The sequence below is a fragment of the Pelodiscus sinensis genome, chromosome 17, assembly GCF_052426305.1.
Source record: "Pelodiscus sinensis isolate ZL-2025 chromosome 17, ASM5242630v1, whole genome shotgun sequence".
Classification (NCBI taxonomy): domain Eukaryota; kingdom Metazoa; phylum Chordata; order Testudines; family Trionychidae; genus Pelodiscus; species Pelodiscus sinensis.
This window is the reverse complement of record NC_143068.1, coordinates 3,487,823-3,495,572: the sequence shown is the minus strand read 5'-3', so window position 1 is coordinate 3,495,572 and position 7,750 is coordinate 3,487,823.

The window sequence follows — 7,750 nt, the reverse complement described above, 5'->3', positions numbered from 1 at the left end:
CCAGATGTGGCCTTGCCAGATCCGAATAAAGGGGAATAATCACATCTCTGGATCTGCTGGCAATGCTCATCTTAATGCAACCTAATATGCCATTAGCCTTCTTGGCTACAAGGGCACACTGTTGACTCATATCCAGCTTCTCATCCACTGTAACCCCCAGGTCTCTTTCTGCAGAACTACTACTTAAGTGGTTGGTCCCTACCTTAGCTTGTAACAATGCTTGGTATTCTTCCATCCCAAGTGCAGGACTCTGCACTTGTCCTTGTTGAACCTCATCAGATTTCTTGTGGCCCAATCCTCCAATTTGTCTAAGTCACTCTGGACCCTATCTCTGCCCTCAAGCGTGTCTACCTCTCCCCCTAGCTTAGTGTCATCCGCAAACTTGCTGAGGGTGCAATCCATCTCCTCATTCCGGTCATTAATAAAGATATTGAACAAAACCGGTCCTAGAACCAAACCTTGGGGCACGCCGCTAGAGTCCGACCGCCATCCTGATATCGAGCCATTGATCGCTACCCGCTGGGCCCAGCCTTCTAGCCAGATTTCTATCCACCTTACCGTCCATTTATCCAATCTACAATCCCTTAACTTGCTGGCAAGAATATTGTGGGAGACTGTATCAAAAGCCTTGCTAAAGTTAAGGTATATCACATCCACTGACTTTCCCACGTCCACAGAGCCAGTTACCTCATCATAGAAGGTAATCAGATTGGTCAGGCACGACTTTCCCTGTGTGAATCCATGCTGACTATTCCTGATCACTTTCCTCTCTTCCAAGTGCTTCAAAATGGATTCCTTAAGGATCCCTTCCATGATTTTTCCAGGAACCGAGGTAAGACTGACCAGCCTATAGTTCCCTGGATCGTCCTTCTTCCCTTTTTTGAAGATGGGCACTACATTTGCCTTTTTCCAGTCATCCGGGGTTTCTCCCAATCTCCACGACTTTTCAAAGATAATAGTCAAAGGCTCCTCAATGACATTTGCCAACTCCCTCAGTACCCTCGGATGCATTAAGTCCGGACCCATGGATTTGTGTACGTTTAGCTTTTCTAAATAGTTCCTAACCTGTTCTTTACCCACCAAGGGCTGTCCATCTTCATCCCATCTTGCGTCACTTAGCGCATTAGTCCGGGAGCCGACCTTGTCCGTGAATACAGAGGCAAAGAAAGCATTGAGTACTTCAGCTTTCCCCACATCATCTGTCACTAGGTTACCTCCTTCATCCAGTAGGGGGCCGCACACCCTCTCTGATCACCTTCTTCTTGTTAACATGCCTGTAGAAACCTTTCTTGTTATCCTTCACATTCTTAGCCATTTGCGCCTTCCTGATAACTCCCCCCCTCTCCCCGCCCCCCCCCCCCCCCGCCGGCATTCTCAAGCTATACATTTAAACTCCTCCCTGGTCATTTGTCCAAGTTTCCACTTTTTGTGCTTAACTTTACCAAGGATTTCCCCTGTAAGCCAATCCGGTCTCCTAACAACACACACTTCCCTCAAGAGTCCTGTCTCTGCTTCTCCTTTACCTGGAGAACTTGCTTGAAGTTAGGAGAAAAGGAAAACAAAAACAAAAACAAACAAACAACAAAAACCCACACACCAACCCTCACTCACAAACACAAACTCAACACACAATAAGAAAGCCCCAATAACAACACACGCTTCCCTCAAGAGTCCTGTATCTGCTTCTCCTTTACCTGGAGAACTCCCTCTCTAAACTCTCTTTTAGCACTCACCTGTTTGCAAGCTCCTTGGTTGCTTGCCCACTGCCTTATAAAGACCTGGAGTGCCTGAAAGTCCCTCCCCCTACCAAGGGTGTGAGAAAGGACGAGAGACAGGGTGGGGAAGGAAGTACAAGTCTGGACTGACTGACTTTAGCTGCTTACTGCAGGGGCCTTTGCGTGTGCCTGGGTTCAAGTAAAGCTACTAGCCCGGGAGACATGGGCTGGAGGACCAGTAAAGTCTGCAGATGGGCTAATGACCTAACGTTAAACTACAAACATCTCTGACTCCAGCAAATGACCATCCAGGGCAGTGTTTCCCAATTTTGTTTGGCCACGGAACCCTTTTAAACTCAAAAGAATTTTGTGGAACCCCTAACAGCAGTCTCATATATGGAGCTGAAAAAGTAGACCACAAATAAGTAAGGATAATAATAAACAAATGTTAAACAAGGTCATGAGATCAACACAAATGAAAACTGGTTTCAATAAAATTCATAAATGCTTAATATTTATTATTAGTATTTTAACAACAACATGTTATTGTAATGGAATTTTCTCGCGGAACCCTTATTTTCACTTCGCGGAACCCCAGGGTTCCCCGGAACACCATTTGGGAAACACTGGCCCAGGGTGTTAAATTGGCTAATGTGTTTAGGCCATGCTGCTGTAGCCTACAGATAGGTATGGTAATAGTGCAGAGCACCTGCAAGCCCTAGGCCTGTCTAACAAGAGCTTAGCTAACCAAGGCCAAGGCCTGGAAAGCCTCTGCCTAAGCAGGGAGCCAGGAGTGACCCTTGATCACAAGGACACTCTCTAAATGACTTAGCCACCTGCATTCTGCTACAAAGACCTTTTACATCTGCACTTGAAAGGGAATCCTCTGAACTGTCATTCATGTTAAAATTCGACACTTGCCAACAAGGACTTAACAAGAATTTGAACTATCTCACCCATTACCAAGACAGTTTCCCCAATTATCACCTGTAATACCATTAACTCACAAACATCCCACTCTCCCTACCTTTAATATCATCAATTCACAGACACTACCTTCCTTCCTCCCCCCGCATCCCCCTTCTGTTCTGCAATGTGATTTGTCCTTTTCATGTGTGTTCATTTTTTTAATTGTATCCTTTGGTATATATGGTTGTGACTATTTTCTTCCACTATTTGATCTGAGGAAGTGGGTCTGGCCCACGAAAGCTCATCACCTAATAAACCATCTTGTTAGTCTTTAAAGTGCTACATTGTCCTGCATTTTCCTTGATCACAAGACAGTGTTGGAACAATCACCTGTGACTAAACTACTGACAGGTAATCACAAGATGGCAGCTGACAGCTGCTTTATGTATTTTAAGTGTAAGCAGGGGCTGAACTGCTGCTTGCTGAAAGGAGGGGTGGGTGTGCCCACTACAGTTGTTTAGCTCTGCAAGGTAATTAACTGTTAACTGTTGACATGTAAGTACTGCTCAGGAGAGAATCTGAGGTGTGTCTATGTAAATCCCATTCAGCCAGGGCTGATGGAGGATCAGTGTTGGAATGGAATGTGGAGAATTGTATATAATTTGGGACTGTTGTGGGGGTCACTAATCATGCTACCCCTAAATGTGGGAACTGTAAAACATGCCACCAGTGCTTGCAGGAGAGACACCACCATCATGGTAAGAGGTCTCAGAAGATCAAGTCTCCCCCCTTCCAGAGTTGCGTGAACAGAGCTGGGGGAAAGGGTCAAAGGACTTGAGTCAGCCTGCTTCGTACCTGCCAGGTGTGAGCTATAAGTCTGGCTCAGCCTGCACCTTTCCCCCTTTGTTTTAAGGACAGACCTAAAACAGACTCCTTGAGGAGTCTTTTCTTTTGCTAGTTCAGTGACAGCTGGATTCATTTGGCACTCCAGCTGGTGGCTAAAGAGTTGAAATCACTGAGCACTGAAATCAGTGGTTTGGCTGAGAGCCAGACCTATTGCAGCCAGTGAAGTGGTGGCGACCATTGGCATGGCGTGGAGCGGTGGCAGGCGAGGAGCGGCGACTTGCGGCGTGGCATGGAGCAGCAGCGGGCGAGGAGTGGTGACCAGCGGCGTGGCATGGAGCGGTGGCAGGCGAGGAGCGGCGACCAGCGGCGTGGCATGGAGCGGTGGCAGGCGAGGAGCGGCGACTTGCGGTGTGGCATGAAGCAGCAGCGGGCGAGGAGTGGTGACCAGCGGCGTGGCATGGAGCGGTGGCAGGCGAGGAGCGGCAACCAGCGGTGTGGCATGGAGCGGTGGCAGGCGAGGAGCGGCGACCAGCGGCGTGGCGTGGAGCGGTGGCAGGCGAGGAGCGGCGACTTGCGGTGTGGCATGAAGCAGCAGCGGGCGAGGAGTGGTGACCAGCGGCGTGGCATGGAGCGGTGGCAGGCGAGGAGCGGCAACCAGCGGTGTGGCATGGAGCGGTGGCAGGCGAGGAGCGGCGACCAGCGGCGTGGCGTGGAGCGGTGGCAGGCGAGGAGCGGCGACTTGCGGTGTGGCATGAAGCAGCAGCGGGCGAGGAGTGGTGACCAGCGGCGTGGCATGGAGCGGTGGCAGGCGAGGAGCGGCGACCAGCGGCGTGGCGTGGAGCGGTGGCAGGCGAGGAGCGGCGACTTGCGGTGTGGCATGAAGCAGCAGCGGGCGAGGAGTGGTGACCAGCGGCGTGGCATGGAGCGGTGGCAGGCGAGGAGCGGCAACCAGCGGTGTGGCATGGAGCGGTGGCAGGCGAGGAGCGGCGACCAGCGGCGTGGCGTGGAGCGGCGGCAGGCGAGGAGTGGCGACTAGTGGCGGCAGCAGACGAGGAGCGGCGGCAGGTGCCCAGCGGAGCATCCAGAGGCGTGGGACGAGACAGCTGGTGGAGCGTGGCAGAGTTTCGTATAAGGTGCCCCCTATCTATCCCCCCCACCCCCATTTCTACTCAGGTTGGGAGGTGAAACCCTGCAGGTGAAACTTTGGGACTCTGGGTGGCACGGACCAGGGACAGAGACTTTTGGGGTGTCGGACTCTTTGGACTTCGGGCGATTCTTGGCTGGGGTGGGGGCTTGGCTCATGTTTGGGTTATGAACTCTGTTTGTGGTGTTTTACCCCAAGTTAATGCCGTATGACTTCTCTCTTTGTTTCATTAAATGTTTCTTTCCTACACTCAGACTCAGTGCTTGCAAGTGGGGAAGTATTGCCTCTCAGAGGCGCCCAGGGGTGCGTGAATTTCCCAGATTACTGGGTGGGGGCTTGAGCCAGTTCTATGTGAGATGGACCCCAAGATATTGAACCCAGCCCTGATTACTGCCAGGTCTACCCGGCAGAAGGGTTACATAAGTTAGGAACATCAGCAAATGTCTGAGCCAAGAAGGCCAAGGCGGGAGCAGGGGAGCAGGTAACGTCTTTGGGGAGAGAGCCAAGCTCTCCAGCTCACCCGGAATCTCTCCTTCACATACCTACCTACCTACCTACCTACTGCCCATACCTACTCCTGCTTTTTGTGGGCCCTTCTGGGGCAATGCAACATGACATATGGTGCAACATGGTGCAAGTAGAGCAAGCTGGGTCAGGGCCCTTTTGGGTGTGGGCCTGGTGCCAGTGGTTCCAGGCTAAACCCAGGTCTGGGCGGAGAGGGGCCTCATCCAGAAGCTGGCCCACAGTAGCGAGCAGTGGGCAGGAGGAGCCAGCAGGCAGGGATGGGCAGTGAGAAGCCCCGACTGGCTAGGAGGAGTGATGGGGAGGTGCACAGGCATGGCAGACAGAGCTGGGGGAAGAGACCCAGTCCCTGGAGCTGAGCTGGGCTGAGAATATTCCTGGTGCCTGGGCACCAGAGGCCCCTACAGCTCAAGAGACCTGTCACTCCCCTGCAGGGAGATGAGGTGAGCAGCCTTGTGTAACAACAGGCGCACTAGTTTGCAATGCCAAACGGTAGCAGTGACCTAATACATTTTTCAGGGTGTCCAGATTGTCCCTGGAGATCTCTGCCTTGCACCTGGCACTCTTCCCTGCAAGAGTCAAACAGCTGAGAGATGAAGGCTCTTTTCCTGAATTCATACTTCCAGCCTTTCCTCCCACAGAACAAGCGGATAGCGGCATTACCCCTGGGCGTTCCCGTTGACTGGGGAAAGGGAGGAAAGCATTCCAAGTTTTGGACTTCAGTCATGACACACAATGAACATTTGCCTTGAAATTAGCACTTTTCTGTTCAAGTTCTTCTTTTGTATCCCCCAAGGCTTCTTTCTCATTTGATGGATTGTTTAGATAAAGGGGGCTGTATAGTGCGAATGATTTCTATCCGCCTGTCTGTCTGTGAATCCATTTGCTCAAGAACTCCTAAATTGTAAGAGCTAGACTATCAAATTTAGAACATAAGAACATAAGAACGGCCAGACTGGGTCAGACCAAAGGTCCTTCTAGCCCAGTATCCTGTCTGCCGACAGTGGCCAGCACCAGGTGCCCCAGAGAGGGTGGACCGAAGACAATGATCAAGCGATTTGTCTCCTGCCATGCGTGAACCATCATGGCAGCTCCCCCTCACTGGGGGCTCTGAGCACCTGGCACATCTCTCAGGATCAGGGCAGGCAGCAGAGCTCAGGATGTGGCTGGTAGCACAGCTGGGCCATGGAGCCCGGGCTTTATTGATGTGGCTTGTCTGGATGTTGGTCATCCACAGAGGCCTGAGGCTTTGTTGGCCCTCTAGGTAATGGCTGGTGGGCGTGAGGTAGTTACATGAACAAGCTGGGTATCCCACATAGAGCTTGACAGCCTCAGTGGAAATGATGTTGCAGGGGCTGGCCCGGTCTTGGATCAGCATCAAAACCTAGACAAACACACCTTTCCTGTCCGAGCACACGCGGCCTCTGGGATTCCTGTCTGAGCCAAAGGACCACTCCTGCGCCCATTTCAGAGGAGCTGTATTTTGCTTTTCAAGAGCTGGGCAGAAGCAGAGCTGTTAACATCCTTCACAGTGCCCTTGAGAGCTGCTGGTTTATAATTCAGGCACAGTCTGTCCAGTGAGCAATGGGGAGCAGGACAAGAGGATAAAACATGACAGGGATTGTATGAAAAGGCTGCCCCAGCTCTAAAAAGTGATTGACCAGAGCACAAAATGATCCAGGAAACAGAACAGACACATCTGAGGCAGCAGAAAAAAACAGTCTTTACGGGGATGCATAAAATGAGATCCACATCTATGAAAAAGCGTAACAATATTATACCTGCCTTCTAGCACAACACTGTCACTTTGTCTTTGCTGCTGTGGGTGGGGATGTAACCCTCTTGTTTAGCGGCTATCTTGGGACCACGGATCAAACAACTATTTTGAGAGATGTCTTCAAGATCTAATCAAAGAAGGTAACAGCACTACGTTAAGAGTACACCACTCTTCTCGGCACATTGAAGATACTCTGAGAAGAGTGCAAAAAGATTCCCAATTCGTTCATCGGTGGAAAAGCTTGTTAGCCATCCCCACTAATGCTGCCAAGATGTGGCCCTTCTTGCTCTACTCTTTCATAATCAGTAGAGGAACCTCTTTATACCAGAGCTGCAGGGGTATGTTGGGTAAAGGTAAAAGTGGCAAAGATGACTAGAAGGTTCATGTGCACTATAGCGCCTCAAGTTTAAAGTATGGTGATGTTTAACATCTAAGATTAGTAAGTCACCGAGCACGGGAATTGTAAGGTAACCCTCATATGCCATCTTGTTTTCTGTTACTTGTTCTTCACCCTCCATTTTGTGCCTGGGCACCAGCTGGAGCCTCCCTTTGTTCTGGAGCTTTTAGGGCTGCCATGCTATGCAATGCTGTGACAAGGGTGACTGACTGCTTTGTAGGTCCTGAGTTAATCTTCTGTTGGGAAGATAAACCATTAATTTTCACTGCGTCACAGTGTCCGTACCTAGGGCTCCATTGCCCTCGAGGGCTTGGATGCCAGCATTGTGTAGATGACAATTGCACTGCTGAGGCCTTCAGTAGCCTTAAGAAAGGTGCCCTGCTTTGTCATTAACTCCCTCTAGGATTTGTATGTCTTCTGTGGGCAGCTTCTTTGCCCTT